The 21,166-nt window shown below is 50.6% G+C and overlaps 1 protein-coding gene and 1 long non-coding RNA gene across 2 annotated transcripts in view; one reads left to right on the top strand and one right to left on the bottom strand.

Moving 5' to 3' along the window:
- MGLL (monoglyceride lipase) overlaps positions 1 to 21,166 on the top strand; it is a 184,874-nt gene that overhangs the window by 539 nt on the left and 163,169 nt on the right. The window lies entirely within an intron of this gene.
- LOC139178670 (uncharacterized) lies at positions 4,707 to 17,289 on the bottom strand. The gene is made up of 3 exons (XR_011563103.1): positions 15,795 to 17,289; positions 9,126 to 9,309; positions 4,707 to 4,947 (listed from the first exon to the last, which is right to left on the bottom strand). It is a non-coding gene; the product is annotated as an uncharacterized lncRNA (long non-coding RNA).

The following is a 21,166-nucleotide window of genomic DNA, read 5'->3' on the forward strand; positions in this document are numbered from 1 at the left end:
AGAGCACAGCTGAGAAAAACAGGGACCTGCCCGGATATCATTTACTCGCTGGTGTTCGCGTGTAGCAGTTTTAGGGGGAGCTGTAATTTACCACCATTGGCTCCATGGCGCCCTCTGGTTTGCAGGGAGCTCACTGCAACTCTGTGGCTTCTGGGGACAGGTGTGCTGTGCTCTGTTGAACCTGTGCACGCCCATCTTGCCCTAAGTCTGTGCAGCAGCAACCAGGCTGTGAAATGCAGGATACGGCTTGTCACCACCGTGAGTGAAAGGGTATCTTGTAACCTTAGCCTGTGCCAGCCCCCGAACCCCCCGAGCACTTCAGAGCTTTCCTTGTTAGTGTGGCTCCAGCCCCTGGTCCAAGACCCAGTGTCACGGCATGGATATCAGATTGTTTCCTCATAGGCCTGTGAGATCTGTTCGGCTTGAGAAGTGTTTTCACTGTAATTATTTCTGACCTGTTTTGTGGCTTCTTACCCATTCCTCCCCCATCCTTTCCAGCCCTTCCTGTGTGCCACGGCCATAAAAAAGGGCTGCCAGGGTGGTCAGTTCAGGGCCAGGAAGGTGGAATAGAAATGTAACTGCTGGGATGATTCAGTGCTGGGGAGGTCACTGAGAATGAGCAGAAACTCTCCAGCCGTTCCGTGGGCTGGTGTCAATAATACCAACGCCCTAAGCACAAGAGGTTCTCAGTGTCCCGAGGCCAAGTTGGCCCAGGACAGGCGGTACACTGGTTCCGCCTCTCAGAGCTTTACGATGTGCTGCGTCAGTTAGCATCTTAAAAGTTCCGAGGACTGCCGCAGTGAAGCAAGCAGCTTCAACTCTGCTGAGTGATTCAGCAAGTGTGTTAGTGCAGGAACGGAGTTCTTCTGGGCTCCCCAGGTGGCTCAGTGGTAAAGAATCCCTGCCAGTGCTGGAGACTCAGGTTCCATCCCTGGGTCGGGAAGGTCCCCTGGAGGAGGCAGGGCTACCCACTCCAGTACTCTTGCCCGGAGACTCCCATGGACAGAGGAGCCTGGTGGGCTACAGTCCACGGGGTGGCTAAGAGTCAGACACACTGAGCACACAGCACTCACAAAATTCTTTTAGGCAGAGCAGGTTTCTCTTAGTACTGACTTCAGAAGGGCCGGAGGGCAGTGAGTGTCCCAGTCCAGCCACCCCTACAGCTGGCGTCAGTGCTGGCCTCTGAGAGCTGGATGTTAAATGAGATGCAGTCACAATCAGATTCCCCGAAAGTATAATTTTGTTTCTTTTCCACAATGTCAGGGGTATATTTAGCTGCATGACATGCAATCAATGGTGGACCTTCTAGCTCATGTGACACTTTCAGAAAATGGCCTTGCAATGCGTTTGCTGATTAATTTATTCAAACTATAGGTACGAAGGGACTCCTGTGTCTTTAGCGCTGTGCCAAGCGGGGGTGATTTATTAGAGTCTGGGAGTGATGGAGACTGAGAGAGTGGAGGGAATAAAGGAAGCCCACAGCCTTCTGGGGCTCCTGGCTGCTCCCAGGCAGAACCCTGCGGTCAGCTGTGACCCCAGAGGCTCCAGCCTGGGCTGAGAGGGGCGTGTTCCAAGCCAGAAAGTAGGTCATCTTTTCAATGGGGCCCCTGAGGGTGTTGCCAGCACTCACAAACTCCATTTTTAACGACCATAACACTGCTGTTCAACAAACTGCCTCACGACTCAGCGGCTTAAGACAATGCCCAGCGTGGCAGGGTGGCTCTCCTGGCCCGGCTGACTGAGCTGAAGGCCCCCTTTAAGGGCAGCTCTGTTCGCAGGCCCCGCGGCTTCCCTGGACCAACAGCCTGGCCAGGAGCGTTCTCCTCCGTTCAGAGGCAGTCGGCAGTCCAGCCACGTGAGCACCTCCAAGCCTCTGCTTGCGTCTCCTCCGCTGACATCTCGTCGGCTAAAGCATGTCAGAGGCGAGGAAATACCTCGCTGTTACAGGTGGACAGCTCCCGCTGTACCCAGGCAGCCCGGGACAAGTCGGAGCGATGCTGCAGTCCATCTCTGCGGGAGAAACGGAGTGCTGAGGCTGGCTCCCGTCAGGAGGTGCAGATTCTGCCCTCGCACCTGGGCGCTCCTGGACGCGAGGTTCTGTTCCCATCCAGTGAGACTGGGGGCTGGCGGCTGACCTTTGGTTTTGCTTGTTTTTCTTTGGCTGTGCCAGGTCTTATCTGCAGTGTGTGGGACCCTTAGGTGTGGCCTGAAGGATCTAGTTTCCTGACCAGGGATTGAACCCAGGCCCCCTGCGCTGGGAGCGCAGAGTCTCAGCCACTGCCAGGGAAGCCCCTGGTAGCCGACTCTGTGTAAGACATGGCAGTCCAGGGGTGGAGCTTGGCCGGGTGAGTGGGTGGATCCCCGGCCTGGGCGTTCTGGCCGCATCCTCCTCGTCCACAGACTCGGGGCCTGCCTTCCGAAGAGCTGGAGGTCAGGGCTGCAGCCAGCACACGCTGGTCAGGTCAGAAGAAGACTTGTCTCCCCACCCCACACTCTGGAGAACAAACTCCATCCAACCGCAAGATGACGGAGGAACCGTCAGAACGGGATGGAATGTTGAACATGTCTGCAGGAGACATTAGGCCAGAGCGAAAATGGAAGGGAGCATGGGGCAGACTCTGCAAGACGGCCCTTGTCCTGCGCGGACTGTGGGCTTGGCCGCGCTCCCCTTTGGTCGGGGGAACACAGTCGTGTGATGCCGGCAGAGGGACAGGGAGGGCGCCCGGAGCTGGGCTTGCCCTCTCTTGCTGCCAAGTACCCTTCCGCTTACACCTGGACAAGCCCGGGCTGGCCAGCTGGGTGATCAGGGGCAAGGCCGGAGCCTCGCTGATGTCGGTTTGCACTGGACCCGCCAGTGGGGCCTCTAGGGGCCAAGCCCACTGCCAAGCTCGTAACTAGATGAGTCGGGCAAGCCGGCCCCTCACTGCTGCTCAGCCGTGGCGAGTGGTGACTGCTCACTGTTGAAAGCCGCCACGTTTAGAGGCGCTTTGCTCCACAGCGCTGCCGGGTATAAATGCTCATGCCAGGCAGTGGGAAACAGGGCAAGCGTGGGCGTTGCCTTGCCTTCAGTGCTGAGAAGTCGTGCCGTCCACATTTAATAAGATTTAAGAATGAAAAGATAAGCATGAAGGTGCACGGTGTTTCTGACTAGCCTATTGGGTAGCTGTCATAAATGAAGATTATATGGTTCTAAATGAAGAGTACGCCGGGCTTCCCTTGTGGCTCAGGGGTAAAGAACCCAGCTGGCAATACGTAGAGATGTGGGTTTGATCCCTGGGGCAGGAAGATCCCCTGGAGGAAGACATGGCAGCCCACTCCAGTACTCTTGCCCGGAGAATCCCACGGACAGAGGAGCCTTGGCGGGCTGCAGTCCATGGGGTCGCAAAGAGTCAGACACGACTGAATGAGCAAGGCCGATACTTGCCCGTGTGAGGGTCTGTGTAGGAACGTTTAAGCATGAAATAAAGTCATTTATAAATTAGGTCATCATATGACTAACCTCAGAGCATCTGACTTAAAATTTAAAACGTTAGATTTGACAGTAAGAATGTAACCGGGACACTGAGTCAGACATCGGCTTCCTGTTTTGTCTTCTCTAAACATGAGCCTTGACATGGGAAGAGTGTTTCCTACCAACCAGTCTTTCATTGTAGTCTATGCTGCTGCTGCTGCTGCTGAGTCGCTTCTGTCGTGTCCGACTCTTCATGACCCCCTGGACTGCAGCCCACCAGGCTCCTCCATCCATGGGATTTTCCAGGCAAGAGTACTGGAGTGGGTTGTCATTGCCTTCTCCAATTGTAGTCTATAGCACTCAGCTAAAAGAATGTAATTATCTGAAAGAAATACATCAAGTTCCCAGAGAATTACAGACTTGTAGGGCTGGGGCTGGATAAAATAGCAGAAATCTGAGAAGTCGTTTGGTTTCCAACAAGGAAACTAAGACGAGTCATGTTATTTCTTTTTTCTTTTTTAATTGTGTGTGTGTGTGTGTGTGTGTGTGTGTGTGTGGCTGTGCTGGGTCTTAGGTGTCACATGTGGTACCTAGATCTCTGACCAGGGTTGGAAACCGGGCCCCCTGTGCTGGGAGCACAGAGGGTTATTTCAACGATTTACTTATGTTTACACAACGAGATAGGAGCAGGGTTAAGATTAGAACAAAATCAGGGCTTCCCTGGTGGCTCAGATAGTAAAGAATCTGCCTACAATGCAGGAGAGACCTGGGTTTGATCCTTGGGTTGGGAAGATACCTTGGAGAAGGAAATGGCAACCCACTCCAGTGTCCTTATCTGGAGAATTCCATGGACAGAGGAGCCTGGTGGGCTGCTGTCAATGGGGTTGCATAAACACTTTGGCTGCTTTCCAAGAAGAAAATGTTAAATTTCTTCCACTCCACCACCTGAGTGTTCATTAGCCTCAGAACTTAGCATGTTTTCAGATAAATGTTACATTACACATGATTCATTTTACATGCATACACATATCCATGAAGCATTGCCAACATATTTGTGATTTTCTGAGCCTTTAAGGAACACCGGGGACTTCCCTGGTGGCCCAGTGGTTAAGATTTCTCCTCCCAGTGCAGGGGTGGCGTTCAGTCCCCGGTAGAGGGGCTAAGATTCCAGATGCCTCAGTGCGGGGGGGGGGGGGGGGGGGGGGGGGGGGGGGGGGGGGGGGGGGGGAGGGGGGGGTGGAACAAAACATTACACAGAAACATTATTGTAACAAGTTAAAGACTTTAAAAATGGTCCACATAAAAAATCTTAAAAAAAAATAGCATTGCATGGAGTCTCACACTGGACATCTTACATCGAGTTGCTTCCTCCGCGAGATCGCACTAGGACAGCATCAAACCTTTCCTTTGGTTCTCGCTCATGGCTGTTGGTCCCCTTTTCATGGTTGCAGCTGTTTCACTGACCTGATTTCCTGACTGGGAGTCTGCCCAGGCAGCTGTGGAAAACAAAAACCCCAGAAGCACAGAATTTAACAGTTGCATACATTTATTTAAACATAACAATGCGGGCAGGGCTTCTCATGTTAAAAATCTTCTGTACACGTGTTTCGAAGCCAAAGATTACCGAATTTCTGAAATAAAGCTTGTGGAAACATTGGCAGGCGTGAGTGGACTTGGTAAGCTGATGGTCCCTAGAGCCAGATGTGACGATAAAATGCTGCTTAGAGACGCATTTTCCAAGTTAAACAAGATTTGTGAAGACAGTCAGCACAGTGGCGGGATAAGAACTCAGGTCAACAGGGAACCGGGGAAGAGTCTGTGTGTGGTGCCTGAAGGGAAGCCTGCTGTGAGCGCTGCCTAGAGATTTGTGTTATACACACTCATTCAGAAGTATCTGGAAGCACCTAGAGTGGGTCTAAGGTTGCATGTGCATGCCTGCGGGAGTGCTCCGTCCTGTCTGACTCGTTGTGACCCAAGGACTGTGGCCGCCAGGCTCCTCCGTCCAAGGGATTCTCCAGGCACGATACTGCTCTGGATTGCCACTCCCTTCTCCAGGGGATCTTCCCGACCCAGGGAGCGAGCCCAGGTCTCCTGCACTGGCACGTGGAGCCGGTGAGCCACGGAGCCACCTGGGAAACCCCAGAATCGCATACAACGAATTGCTAAAGCTGCGAAATGGTCACTGCTTTCCGTGTTAGAGATTCTTTGTGATAAACTTTCAATCCCAACCTTAACTTGAGCTGTAGATTGGGAATATTATACACACACACACACTCTCTCTCTCTCTCTCTCAGTCTCCAGCTGAAACAGATCTATATTTTCTGTTTTTCTGTTATGAATTGCAGAGTTGCTTTGAATTGCCATTTGTTATTGCCATTCCTCCTCTAGGCGCAGTTGTCCGGAGGGTTTCTGCCTTGTTGAAATGCAACGCAATCCAACAGCTCTCCCGGTTTCTATTTCTCACGTTGCATTAGGCCTTCAACAGGATACATTCCTCTGCTTAGAAGCTTTTGTCCTGTTGTTATATTATATAATCTTCGTATTTTGAGACCTTTCTGGAGACTTTTCGCTGAATGTCGCTTTCCTCCAAACAAAGGCCATTGTGTAATTCCTGAGTCTTGGGGAGGGCTCACAATGAAAGGAGAAGGGGCGTCAGATGGAACGTCAGCCTGAATGGGACTGACTGTCACTGGCCTGGGGAAAGAAGGGGAGGCTGGGACCTGTGCTCAGGGCGGGCCCAGCGGGAAGTGGGCAGCTCGTGGTGCTTTGCTTTGTTATGGTTTATCCGGCTGCGCCGAGCCTTCATTGCGCATGTGGGGTCCTTGGGGTGGCATGCAGGCTCTCGGTTGCAGCATGTGGGATCTTAGTTCCCTGACTGGGGATCGAACCCAGGCCCCCTGTGTTGGGAACATGGAGTCTTAACCACTGGGCCACCAGGGAAGTCCCAGCAATGTAGTTTGGGGCCATGGGGCCTTGAGCCAAGGGGTGCCCTCAGGGTGACCTCCGTGTTTATCTTGGCTTCTTGTTGGAGGGGTGGTGTGCAAACACAGCCCAGGGAAGTCCAGTCCAGTGGAGATGACAGCTTCCTGGGCAGAGAAAACAGAGCAGAGAGCATGGCTGCTGAGACGGCTGCAATCCGTGGATCGGTACCAGATGGAAGGGGAGTTCCTTAATGCTAGAGAAGGTTCCCTGTCAGGTACCTGGCCAGACCCTCAACTGGACACATTTAGAGCGAGACACCACGAGGCCCAGGAGACAGCAGCTCCCAGGGAGCAGAGAGTTCAGAGGTCACACGGTGCTGGAGGATTCCAGCCAGCCTAGCCAGCGGCCTTGGTAGACATCCCTTCTGGGCATTCGCTTAAAACCCCAAAAAGCCTAGTTCACGTATCCTGAACATCCTCATGAAGACCAGCCATCACGCCACGGGAACAGAGGGCCCGTAGGACAGTATCAGGTTATCTGAAGTATGCACAGGTGATGTTCCGGAGGGAGAAGAGGGACAGAGCAGAGAAACGGCTGAGGAAACCATGGCGAGTATTTCCTGAAGCTGATGAGTTAGCCCAGGGATCCCAAGAGGCCAGTGCGCTCAGAAAACTCACAAAGAGCAAGAAGGCACACATGAGCACGTTGCCGTCGAGGTGATGGAAACCGAACGTGGAGAGAGGGGTCTTGAAAGCAGGCAGAAAACCAAGAAACTGCATCCAGAGGAACAAAAAACAGACACCTGTGAGGGGAACGGTAGAACGTTGGCTCCCCCAGCGCTGGCGGAGGAGACAGCAAGCGAATGGCATCCGCAGAGTGATGAAAGGAGAAGACGCAGGGTGCTAAATCCAGTCAAACGCCTTTCAAAGATGCAGGTGAAATAAAGACGTTTTCCCAAAAATTAAAGCCAAAATAAATTCTGGCTAGAAGGGCTGCACTGTAAGAATTACCAAAGTTCTCCAGGACAAAGAGAAAAGACCCCAGTTAGAAGTCCATACATTCACGAAGGAATCAGGACCACTGGAGAAGTCAATGGCCATATAAACATAAAAGACGATTTTAAAAAACGCATTGGGAAATTACTGTTTAAAGACAAATAGTAAGAATGTGGTGGGATTGATGTCATAGGTAGAATTCAAACATCTGAGGTGGAGTGTGATGAATTCAGGATGCATGCCATCATCTCCAGAGTAGATACGGCAGTGTAACATCAAGAGTTATAACTAAATCCAAGAGCGGAGGCACCTTCCTGGTGGTCCAGGGTGAAGAGTTCCCCTTCCCATGCGGGGGATGTGAGTTTGATCCCTGGTTGGGGAACTAAGACCCCACAAGCTGTGGGACAACTGAGCTCATGAGCCACCATGTGGCTCCGCTGGTGAAGAATCCGCCTGCAGTGCAGAGACCCTGGTTCAGTCCCTGGGCTGGGAAGATCCCCTGCAGAAGGGAACGGCTACCCACTCCAGTATTCTTGGGCTTTCCTGATAGCTCAACTGGTGAAGAATCCGCCTGCAGTGCAGAGACCCCGGTTCAGTCCCTGGGTTGGGAAGATCCCCTGGAGAAGCGAAAGGCTACCCACTCCAGTATTCTGGCCTGGAGAATCCCATGGACCATATAATCTATGGGGTCTCAAAGAGTCGGACACAACAGAGCGACTTTCACTTTCACCAGAGAGAAGCTCGTGGACCGCAACAAAGGTCTTGCGTGCGGCAACAAAGACCCACTGCAGTCAAATAAATTAATTCATTTTTAAAATCCAATAGAGGAGATAAAAAGGAACACAGAAAAGCTTGAAGAGTCTGGAAAGCAGGAATAGAGGATCAGAAAGGACTCATGGAAAACAAATAGCAAGGTGGGAGACTTAAATTCAGTCATGTGGGAAACTTACACGTACGTGGAATAAACCCCAGTGAAAAGGGCCGAGATTGTTAGATTTGATAGGAAACAAAGACTCAAGTCTTTGTTAACAAGTGAAGTGAAGTGAAGTCGCTCAGTCGTGTCCGACTCTTTGTGACCCCACGGACTGTAGCCTATCAGCCTCCTGTGTCCATGGGATTTTCCAGGCAAGAATACTGGAGTGGGTTGCCATTTCCTTCTCCAGGGATCTTTCCCACCCAGGGATCGAACCTGGGTCTCCCGCATTGTAGGCAGAGGCTTTTACCGTCTGAGCCACCAGGGAAGCCTTTGTTAACAAAACACTCTTTAAATATAAATACAAATATAGGGAGGTTAAAAGTAAAAGAATGTAAAGAGAAATTTAAGAAAGCTGATTCAGCCGTATTAATACATTGCTATTTTTTTAATATAGCTGATGTAACTTGTCAACTTTAACAATCCGATAGGCAGCTATTTCACCAGCAGAAGCAAGTTTATCTGGGAAGAGCAGAGAGATTACTATTCAGGATATGTGAACCAGGGTGAACCGCAGGCAAATCCAGAGAATAAGGAAGGGAACTTTCTTTTATAGGGAAAAGGGGGGGAGTTGGGAGGGGCTAGCCTAGGTACCCCATAACACAATCAGCTATATAGTACTGCCCTGTAACAGGTTTATAATACTTTTCACACACGTAATACATAGCAAACATAAGAAAGAACGGCATTTTCAGTCTCACAGGGCCGAACCCTGGAAAGTACAGCAGTGCAGCCCAGCAGCTGGACGGGGGCTGGCCTCGGGTGAACAGGCGAGAAGACTTACCGCCTGGCGGAGGGACAGGAGGTGGAGGATGGTGGAGCTGAAGGCTCGTCGGCAGTAGGGGACGGGCCCGGGCAGGCTGCAGCGCCTGAGGTTGATGGCACAGGTTCCAGCTCCTTGCTGGAATCAGATACACGTTCACATCTTTGAATGTTTGCAACTTGGCAGTTTGTGTGTAGGGAACTCACTGTAAGTGAAAAGACCGCAGGTCGTCAGGACATATTTGCTGTAACCAGGGTGCCTACTCTTTACTTTTATGCAACTGGGTATCTGCTTCCCCGAAGGCATCTATGAACGTACAGCTATTGCAAAATAGTGATACCACCCTGGCTGGTGAACAAAGTGGCTGTTTCTGGAAGAACTCCTGGAAGTTCTTGAGAAGGTGGTTACAGAGGCTCAATAGGACTGACCTGTGAGCTGGTCTGTTTGGTTGCTGTTCAGTCGCTCAGTCATGTCCGACTCTTCGCAACCCCGCGGACTGCAGCACGCCAGGCTTCCCTGTCCATCACCAACTGGAGTCCACCCAAACCCATGTCCATTGAGTCAGTGATGCCATCCAACCATCTCATCCTCTGTCATTCCCTTCTCCTCCTGCCCTCAATCTTTCCCAGAATCAGGGTCTTTTCAAGTGAGTCAGCTCTTCCCATCAGGTGGCCAAAGTATTGGAGTTTCAGCTTCAACATCAGTCCTTCCAATGAACACCCAGGACTGGTCTCCTTTAGGATGGACTGGTTGGAACTCCTTGCAGTCCAAGGGACTCTCAAGAGTCTTCTCCAACACCACAGTTCAAAAACATCTATTCTTTGGTGCTCAGCTTTCTTTATAGTCCAACTCTCATGTTCATATGTGACCACTGGAAAAACCATAGCCTTGACTAGATGGACCTTTGTTGGCAAAGTAATGTCTCTGCTTTTTAATATGCTGTCTAGGTTGGTCATAACTTTCTTTCCAAGGAGTAAGCATCTTTTAATTTCATGGCTGCAATCACCATCTGCAGTGATTTTGGAAGCCAGAAAAATAACAGTCACTGTTTCCACTGTTTCCCCATCTAATTCCCATGAAGTGATGGGACCGGATGCCATGATCTTATTTTTCTGAATGTTGAGCTTTAAGCCAACTTTTTCACTCTCCTCTTTCACTTTCATCAAGAGGCTCTTTAGTTCTTCACTTTCTGCCGTAAGGGTGGTGTCATCTGCATATCTGAGATTATTGATATTTCTCCCGGCAATCTTGATTCCAGCTTGTGCTTCTTCCAACCCCGCGTTTCTCATGATGCACTCTGCATAGAAGTTAAATAAACAGTTCTAACTGTTGCTTCCTGATCTGCATACAGGTTTCTCAAGAGGCAGGTCAGGTGGTCTGGTATTCCATCTCTTTTAGGATTTTCCACAGTATATTGTGATCCACACAGTCAAAGGCTTTGGCATAGTCAATAAAGTAGAAATAGATGTTTTCCTGGAACTCTCTTGCTTTCTTGATGATCCAGCAGATGTTGGCAGTTTGATCTCTGGTTCCTCTGCCTTTTCTAAAACCAGCTTGAACATCTGGAAGTTCACAGTTCACGTACTACTGAAGCCTGGCTTGGAGAATTTTGAGCATTACTTTACTAGCATGTGAGATGAGTGTAATTGTGTGGTAGTTTGAGCATTCTTTGGCATTGCCTTTCTTTGGGATTGGAATGAAAACGGACCTTTTCCAGTCCTGTGGCCACTGCTGAGTTTTCCAAATTTGCTGGCATATTGAGTGTAGCACTTTCACAGCGTCATCTTCCAGGATTTGAAATAGCTCAACTGGAATTCCATCACCTCCACTAGCTTTGTTCATAGTGATGCTTTCTAAGGCCCACTTGACTTCACATTCCAGGATGTCTGGCTCTAGGTGAGTGATCACAGCATTGTGATTATCTGGGTTGTGAAGACCTTTTTTGTACAGTTCTTCTGTGTATTCTTGCCACCTCTTCTTAATATCTTCTGCTTCTGTTAGGTCCATACCATTTCTGTCCTTTATTGAGCCCATCTTTGCATGAAATGTTCCCTTGGTATCTAATTTTCTTGCAGAGATCTCTAGTCTTTCCCATTCTGTTGTTTTCCTCTATTTCTTTGCATTGATGGCCGAGGAAGGCTTTCTTCAGTGATGCCATCCAGCCATCTCATCCTCTGTGGCCCCCTTCTCCTTCTGCCTTCAGTCTTTCCCAGCATCGGGGTCTTTTCCAATGAGTCAGTTCTTCGCATCAAGTGGCCAAAGGATTGGAGTTTCAGCTTCAGCATCAGTCCTTCCAAAGAGGCATGGCTCACAGCGTCAGTGATTTGCGCGAGCCTCTTCCCCACGACAAGGCAGTGCTCCGTGCAGAGTCTGGCTGTGCAGGGAGAAAAGGGCACCGCAGGACTCAGTGCGCTGTGCTCTCCAGCTGTCAAGGCAATAAGTTTTCCAAGCATGAGGGGCATCTCCAAACTTCCACCGATGAAGGCGTAACCAGGGAAATGCACCAGCCCCTCCCACAAATGATACTGTCTACGGATTTCTGGCACAGAGGCTGAGCATTACTTAGCCAGACCCCGACTTTCGTCAGATAGTCAAGATCTTGTTTTCCCATCTCAGGGCAGGGTCAAATTGAAGCAAGTAATAAGTTTAGGTGGGCTTAGCTCCCTGGCTCTATAAAGTGGACCTGTGGGGTAACGCGGACTGCCCACAGCGCCTGAAACCCCTGTGAGGTCACTTACAGGGTGAACCAAAGGGCCATTGGTGTCCTGGACGGACTGAGGTTTCTGACGGCTAATCTAGCCATCAGAGAGGTTTTTGCAAGGGGTTGGGCAGTGTGGGCGGGAACCTTGTCCCTCTGTGCAGGTGAGGAGGACACAGGTGAGATGCAGTGTGGGAAGAATGGTCTTAGGCCTCTTCGAATGTCTTGGAAAGGTGTTGGCCTCTGACGCCCACTCCCCAGGTCTCAAGGGCTCTGTCCTCAGGCTGCTGGGCGTTGAGCAGGTCCACGTGAGGCTCACATCCTGCCGTAGGTGCAGCTCGTGCACCTGGGAGTCCCCTCCCTGGAGGGGCGGCACAGACGTCAGTCAACGGCAGCTGGTGGGGCCCTTCCGGCGGGGCTAGACACAGTCCTTTGGGACGTAGGTTCTAGGTGTGATGTTGATATTGGTTTTCATTTCACTGTGCAAAGAGTGCTCCACGTGGTTATTTTTTGCTACTTTTTACTTTAAAAACCTGTTTTATGTTTGTAAGCACTACTATATGTAGGTATTTTTTTAATTTATCTGAGGCTGTGCCGGGTCTTTGGCTGCGTGCGAGCCCTCTCTAATTGCTGTAAGCGGGCTTCTCGTTGCGGTGGCTTCTCTCTCGTGGAGCGCAGGCGCTCGGCCCGCGGGCTTCAGTACTTGCAGCCCATGGGCTCCGTGGCTGTGGCTCACCGGCCCAGGAGCTGCAGGTTTCAGTAGCTGTGGCACATAGGCTCAGCTCCTCTGTGGCACGTGGAGTCTTCCCTGACCAGGGGTTGAACCCATGTCCCCTTCACCGGCAGGTGGGTTCTCATCCACTGTCCACCAGGCACGTCTCACACAGGTATTTCTAACAGAAGCCTCTGCAACACAGATGTGTGTCTCCATTTATCAGTTGTGGATGAAGCGGGAGGCAAGTGCCTTGAGCGTCTTGAGATGATGCCAAAGGGTAAGGGTTTGTGATCCGTAAAGGGGGAAGGCCTAGGATTCAGGAGGACCAGCAACTGTGCTGTTAGCCACACACTCTACAGACGTCCAACCTAGACAGCGTATTGAAAAGCAGAGACGTTACTTTGCCAACCAAGGTCCGTCTAGTCAAAGCTATGGTTTTTCCAGTAGTCATGTATGGATGTGAGAGTTGGACTATAAAGAAAGCTGAGAGCCAAAGAATTGATGTTTTGAACTGTGGTGTTCAAGAAGACTCTTGAATCCCTTGGACTGCAAGGAGGTCCAACCAGTCCATCCTAAAGGAGATCAGTCCTGGGTGTTCATTGGAAGGACTGATGCTGACGCTGAAACTCCAGTACTTTGGCTACCTGATGGGAAGATCTGACTGATTGGGAAAGACCCTGATGCTGGGAAAGATTGAGGGCAGGAGGAGAAGGGGACAACAGAGGATGAGATGGCTGGATGGCATCACTGACTCGATGGACATGAGTTTGAGTGAGCTCCGGGAGTTGGTGATGGACAGGGAAGCCTGGTGTGCTGCAGTTCATGGGGTCGCAAAGAGTTGGACACAACTGAGCAACTGAACTGAACTGATGTTGTTACTGGATTCGACCAACTCAGAGGACTGAGCATGAGACGCACAGTGAAACCACTGCAGAACCAGTCACACAGCACAGACGCACTGTAGTATTTGCTGGTAAAGTGAGTTCCCCGGCCACTGAGTTTCAAGAGAGGTTCCCTGGGCGGGAGTGGTCTCCACCTGGACTTGGGCCACAGCAGAAGCAGTAGCTTATCCCTAAAGGAAGCTTTCAGTCCATGAGAAAACATACCCAACACAGCCAGAGCGAATTTATGTCCACGAGGTGGGGGAGGCTGGATAAAATCAGCTGCCAAGCCTTGAAGTGTCCTGGAACAGTACAAGTGTGCGTGCATGCTCAGTCGCTCGGTCGTGTCCGACTCTGTGTGACCGCATGGACTGTAGCCCGCCAGGATCCTCTGTCCATGGGATTCTCCAGGCAAGAACACTGGAGTGGGTTGCCATGCCCTCCTCCGGGGGATCTGCCCGACCCAGGGACTGAGCCTGCGTCCCTTGAGACTTCTGCATTGGCAGGAGGTTCTCTACCAGCTATACCACATGGGATTCCCACTGGGCTGGAGTAACCGAACCACGGGCATTGCTTTACGTAGACCAAAAGGCACAGCACCGAAGAACCAGCGCCGCGTTTTCCTTATTCTCCTGAAGAACCGTCAGTAAGCCCTGAGATGTCAGCATTACTCAGAAGCTTCTTAAAGGTCGTTGGGGGTGGGTGTCAGGAGGCATCTGTCAGTGCTAACAGCTGTGGGGGGACTGTAGGAGGGGAGGGGAGTGGGATCGAGGTTATAAAAAGGAGAGAAAGTTATACAAGAAGTGGTTAATAGAAGAATTTCGTAAGAGGGGACACAGCTGGCAAAGAGATGTGCGTGGCGAGATTTTAGAGGGGCTCCCACCACGTGAGACGTGAACGTGGTCACAGGCAATCCCATAACTGTTTCCTCGGTGGCCTTGACCAAAGGGGCAGCTAGCGGGGGGGATGGCTTTAAGGCAGGAAGGGCACTCTTGGGTGACAAGGTCTGGTTTCGGTATGGTTAATAGAAGAATTTCGTAAGAGGGGAGACAGCTGGCAAAGAGATGTGTGTGGCGAGATTTTAGAGGGGCTCCCACCACGTGAGACGTGAACGTGGTCACAGGCAATCCCATAACTGTTTCCTCGGTGGCCTTGACCAAAGGGGCAGCTGGCGGGGGGGATGGCTTTAAGGCAGGAAGGGCACTCTTGGGTGACAAGGTCTGGTTTCGGTACCCCGTGGGCTGATGGGGAGACCTGCGCTTTGGAGGGAGAACCCCAAGAGCACTCCCTTCTTTCCTACTCACAGAAAGGAAAAAAAGACATTGATCCCTGGGAGGCCCAAGGGCAGAAGGGCTCATTACACTTTCCTTCAAGGCTTTAAAGACTATGTCCTCCTGTTCTCCCCATAGAATTGAGTGGGTCATTTTTTTTAGTGAAACATGAGGGGCCTTGGCCATGAGAGAAAAATCTGGAATCCAGTTCCAACAACAGCCCGCCTCCGCGCCCCCCATGCCCCGCCCAGCAAACTTCCTAACTATGAGGTTTATTTGGAGGTTTCAGAAAGCTCAGGGTGCCATGAAGTCTTTCTGATCTAGGTGGAGCTCTTATCCTGGTATAAAGTGAAGTCGCTCAGTCGTGTCTGATTCTTTGCTACCCCATGAACTGTATAGCCTACCAGGCTCCTCTGTCCATGGGATTCTCCAGGCAAGAATACTGGAGTGGGTTGCCGTTTCCTTCTCCAGGGGATCTTCCCGACCCAGGGATCAAAGGCGGGTCTCCCGCATTGCAGGCAGATGCTTTACCCTCTGAGCCACCAGGGAAGCCTTATACCAGCCCTTATCCCGGTATGAGGTGACCCAAACACTGAGCCTGGCTTTGGACAGGCTGAAGTGTCTCCTTGGTGGCCTCGCACTCTTTTAGGGCTAGCGTCTTGGTCAATGGATGCCGCCTTCCTGTGAGGGGACCTGGGAGAGGGAATGAAAAGTGAGCTATCTAAGTAGAAGCTCTGCTGCTGCTAAGTCACCTCAGTCGTGTCCGACTCCGTGTGACCCCTTATATGGCAGCCCACCAAGCTCCCCCGTCCCTGGGACTCTCCAGGCAAGAGCACTGGAGCGGGTTAAGTAGAAGCTCTAGGAAACGTTTTATCATCCGGATCAGCCTTCAGGACCTGTGACAAGTAAGACGGGATTTCAGGAAAAGACAGAAACACTTCCCAGGGGGACCGTGTTCCCTCCCAAGAGGCGGCAAGCGGTGCCGGCCAGCTCGTTACCCAGAGCACAAGAGAAGGCAGTGCCTGCATTGGTGACTCAGCAGGATTTGCTTCCTCCTGGGGTGGACGCCCGAAACGCCAGAGGACCAGGACCCGCTGGGTGCTGAGCAAGGGCAGCGTTACTCACCACCTGGAGGTTCTGGACGAATCGCCACGCTCAGCCACTGGGTTTCTTTCCTTTAATGAGTTAATTGCCGGCCGCCCTGGGTCTCTGTTGCTGCCTCCACGCTCAGCCACTGGGTTTCTTTCCTTTAATGAGTTAATTTCCGGCCGCCCTGGGTCTCTGTTGCTGCCTGCGGGCTTTCTCTGGTTGTGGTGAGTGGGGGCTCCTCCTTGTCGAAGAGCCGGGGCCCTAGGACGCACAGGCTCGGTTGCTCCAAGGCACGTTGCATCTTCCAGGACCAGGGATCAAACCCACGTCCCCTGCATTAGCAGCTGGATTCTTATCCACGCTGCCTCCACGGAAGTCTGGCCGTTGGGTTTCTTTCTCCTGCCCTGGAGAGGGGCTTCCAGGGCTGATTCAGGAGAGGGCTTGGACCAGCCCCTACGGCTCCCTGGGGTTCAGGCAGCCTGGAGCCCTGAGGCTTATAACACTTTCTCCTCCAACATCCTGGCCTCTTGCACGTAATGGCAGAGACCAAAGAGGCTTTGATTTTGTTCAGGGGCCTCCACTTGTTGCAGCTGAAAACTGAGGATTTGACAAAAAAAAAAAAAAAAATCCGTTTCTTTGTTTGGCCATGCCGGTCTTTGTTATGTCCTGCGGGATCTAGTTCCCTGACCAGGGGTCAAACCCAGGCCCCTCACATCGGGAGTGCGAAGTCTTAGCTACCGGATCACCAGGGAAGTCCTGAAAATTGGGATTTTTATGACTCTTCTTGGTTAATGCTGAACCATCGAAGGTGCGAGTGAGCTGAGCTGCCACGTGGGGTGGACGAGCCTCCTGATCCCTTTTCGTCCTTTTCACCAGGAGGAGAAGGTGCCTGTTCGGCGTGTGAACACAGAATTCAAAGCCTCCATAGAGAGACTGGGGTTTGCAAGATTCGAAGCCAATTGTGATCATCACGGACTGACTCATCACACCTCTGCACACAAGCTGGAATTTTGTCCCAGGCCACAGGCTCGGGAAAGGCTGTTGTGACTGCCGGTGGAGCTCTCTGCCGGGGTTTCCACACCTCCCCCCAGACAAGGCTTGTGTCTCTAAATCCCTTTTGGGGTGTTGCCACTGAGCCAACTCCATCCATCGCTGAGCCTGACTTTCACCCACAAGCGCATGAATCAACTGATACAAATCTGAAAAGCCGGGCGAGTGGGTCTGAGTGACCCCCTTAAATTCATCAGCGCATCTGTGGGGTCTTCCGGTGCTTTTGGAAAATCCTGAACCACAGCTCGCGCTTCTGGCCACAGCGTGTGGCTCGGCTCGGTCCAGTTCAAGAGGCTGAGAGACTTCAGGGCTGATGCTTGAAAGAAGCTTTTCAGGGAGATAAAGTGGAGTTGAACACGTGAGGGTTGATATGCACAGAACAGAGGCTTTTGCTTTCTTTGTCCTTTTCATGGCGGCAGGAGGGGTGCCACTCACTGTAAGAGCATGTATCTGCCCCTGCAGAGTTCCATTCCGTTATGTAAAGTAGTCTTTCTGCCAACCACCCCAGCCTGAAGCTCGACACAGTAACTAGACTAGCTATTGTACAACTATCTTTAAGACAACTTTGTCAGCTGATTTACTTTAAAAAGGTTATTTTTAAATCCCGTTCTTTTGACTAAAGATTGTACGTTTCCAAGAATCCTTTGAAAAACTTCCGTTGTGATGCTTACAGTTTTTTTTCTATAATAGATCGTTTTGGTGATTAAGTTTGTCCCCTCTGACAGAAAACACATCAGTGAATTCCTAAGGTTCAGGGGGGAGTTTTTTGCATAGGGTTTTAGGTACGGGGGCTACAGAGGAAATCAGTCCTGCATATTCACTGGAAGGACTGATGCTTAAGCTGAAACTCCAATACTTTGGCCAACTGATGGGAAGAACTGACTCACTGGAAAAGACCCTGATGCTGGGAAAGATTGAGGGCAGGAGGAGAAGGGGATGACAGAGGATGAGAGGGTTGGATGGCATCACCAACTCGATGGGCATGAGTTTGAGTAAGCTCTGGGAGTTGGTGATGGACAGGGAGGCCTGACGTGGTGTGGTCCATGGGGTCACAAAGAGTCAGACACAACTGAGCGACTGAACTGAACTGAACTACAGAGCTGTTCTACACTGAGATTATGGTGATGATTGCGTTTGTCAAACTTCACGGAGACTTTTAGGGAATGTAAATTCTACTTCAATAAACGTGACCTTAAAACTTTAAAGAAAACAAACTAACAACAGCTTGCAATGCAGTCTTAGTGCAAATATAGAGAACAGAGGTTCATTTGGGAATTCAGATGGTCTAACCCTAAAACGGCAGGTTCTATGCGTTCAGAAGGGCAGAGAGCGAGGGTGGGCTCAGACGGGGTGCAGGGCAGGGGGCGCAGGAGGCTGGTGTCGGGCTGGACTGGTGGCCGTCTGGTGGAGTCTGGGACAAGAGGAAGACACAGAGGCTGGCGCCCGGGACAAAGGACTGGGGGGAAGGAACACAAGGGGGATGTGGGCTCAAAAGGCATCTTGCTCTTTTCTAGTTTTTTAATAATTTTGTCCATGTGTGTGTTTATTACTGGCTGTGCTGGGTCTTCACTGCTGTGTGGGCTTTGCTCTAGTTGCAGTAAATGGGAGCTATGCTTCAGTTGTGGGGTGCGGACTTCTTGTTGCAAAACACAGGCTGCAGGGTGCAGGCTCAGTCGTGGCTCTCGGGCTTAGCTGCTCCGTGGCACGTGGGTCTTCCCGGACCAGGGATCGAACCTGCGTCTCCTGTACTGCAGGCAGGTTCTTTACCACGAAGCCACCAGGGAAGCCCTCTCTTCTAGTTTTTCAGTTATTTGGGCCAATTTAGTAACAGAATCTTGCAAAGAGGCCATTTTAGAGTTTTGTGCACATTTGGAAGACTCCAGATACCAGTGAAAAAAAATACCCCATTCACATTATTTAATTTTTGAGTCCTTCAATTTAATCTTAAGAAAAGCAAGTCTGGGGAGATCAAAAGTTCCCCACGATGGCCCTTGTAATCCTGGATTACCTTTAGTTTGTTTGGCCGACTTAGTTAAAGGCCTGTGGGTGGGTGGGTGGGAGAATGTCCATAGTTTATAAACATAAAACAGGCCAGATCCCCAGAAGGAGGGCTGCCTCAGACCATTTAGATGACTGGGATCCTGTTTTCCTAAGTTCTCCTGAAAACTCAAGTTGCTAGAGCCCTAGCCCAGACTCTGAAAGGGATATAGAAACTACGAAACAAGGGCCTGGATCCCAGTTATCTCAGTCCCCAAAGACAGCCTCAATTTCACACACTTAGCTCTTTTTCTTTAATGTTTTAATTAAAAAATAAGAAAATTGTTTTGCTTGTAATTGTTTTTATTTTTTATTTTATATTGGGGTATAGTTCATTTGGACTTCAAGGAGATCCAACCAGTCCATTCTAAAGGAGATCAGTCCTGGGTGTTCATTGGAAGGAATGATGCTAAGGCTGAAACTCCAGTCCTTTGACCACCTCATGCGAAGATTTGACTCATTGGAAAAGACTCTGATGCTGGGAGGGACTGGGGGCAGGAGGAGAAGGGGACGACAGAGGACGAGATGGCTGGATGGCATCACCAACTCGATGAACGTGAGTCTGAATCAAGTCCGGGAGTTGGTGATGGACAGGGAGGCCTGGCGTGCTGCGATTCATGGGGTCGCAAAGAGTCGGACACGACTGAGCGACTGAACTGAACTGATAGTTCATTTGGGCTTCCCTAGTGGCTCAGATGGTAAAGAGTCTGCCAGCAATTCAGGAGACCTGAATTTGATCCCTAGGTGAGGGAGATCCCCTGGAGAAGGGCATGGCAACACACTCCAGTATTCTTGCCTGGAGAATCCCATGGACAGAGGAGCCTGCTGAGCTACAGTCCATGAAGTTGCAGAGAGTGGACATGACTAAGCGACTGACACTTTTTTTCGTAGCTGATTTACAATGCTGTGTTAGTGGCAGGCGCATATAGACCGTTCGGTCACACGTATACACCTGTCTTCTCTTTTTCCGATTTTTTTTCCCGTTTGGTTATTACAGAATATTGAGTAGAGTTCCCTGTGCTATGTCACAGGTCCTTGTTGATTAACCAGTTCATATATGACAGTGTGTGTGTGTTAATCCCGACCTCCTAATTTATTCTTCCCCACCACCTTTCCCCTTTGGTCACCATAACTTTATTTTCTAAGTCTGTGAGTCTGTCTCTGTTTTATAAATAAGCTCATTTGTATCATCTTTTAAAAAAAATTTATTTTTAGTTGAAGGATGATTACAATACTGTGTTGGTTTCCGCCACACGTCAACATGGATTGCCCACAGGTATGCGTACAAGCTCGCCCTCTTGAGCGTCCCTCCCGCCTCCCGCCCCATCCCAGCGCTCTGAGTTGCTGCAGAGCCCCCGCTGGGGTTCCCTGAGCCACACAGCAGATTCCCACCGCCTGTCTGGTGCACACATGAATCGCGTAAGTTTCCGTTACTCTCTCCGTCCGTCCCACCCTCTCCTTCTTCCCGCCTCCCTTCCGTGTCCGTAAGTCTGTTCTGCGTCTGTGTCTCAGCTGCTGCCTGCAGAGAGCTTCATCAGGACCGTCTTTCTGGATTCCACATGTATGGGTTAGGATGCGGCATTTGTTTCCCTTTCTGATTCATCCACTGTGTATAATAGGCTGTAGGCTGATGCACCTCATTAGCACTGACTCAAACGCGCTCCTTGTGTCATACTTTTAGATCCCACACACACGTGATGGCATGTATTTGTCTCTGACTTCCTTCCCTTAGTATGATAATCTCTAGGTACCCCTGTGTTGCTGCAAATGGCACGATTTCATTCTTGTTTATGGCAGAGCGATGTTCCACTGTGTGTGGTGTGTGTGTGTGTGTGTGTACACACCGCATCTGCCTTATCTGTTCCTCTGTTGCTGGGCACTTAGGTGGCTTCCATGTCCTGGGTGCTGTAAGAAGAGCTGCAGCGAGCACTGGGGGGCGTGTGTCTGTTTTGAACTATGGTTTCCTCTGGATGTATGTCCAGGAGCGGGATTGCTGGATTGTACGGTAGCTCTATTTTCAGTTAGTTTTTTTTTCTTGTTTTAAGGAAGCTGCATACTGTTCTCCATAGTGGCTAAATCAATTTCTATTCCCACCAACAGTCTAGGAGGGTTCCCTTTTCTCCAAACCCTCTCCAGCATTTATTGCTTCTAGACTTTTTAATGATGGCCATTCTGACCAGTGTGAGGTGATACCTTATTGCAGTTTTAATTTGCAATTAATTTAATTTTAATTTCTCTGGTAATTAGTAAAGTATAGCATCTTTTCATGTGCTTTTCGGCCATCTGCGTGTCTTCTTTGGAGAAAAGTCTATTTAGATCTT

The sequence above is a fragment of the Bos indicus genome, chromosome 22, assembly GCF_029378745.1.
Source record: "Bos indicus isolate NIAB-ARS_2022 breed Sahiwal x Tharparkar chromosome 22, NIAB-ARS_B.indTharparkar_mat_pri_1.0, whole genome shotgun sequence".
NCBI classification, from domain to species: Eukaryota; Metazoa; Chordata; class Mammalia; order Artiodactyla; family Bovidae; genus Bos; species Bos indicus.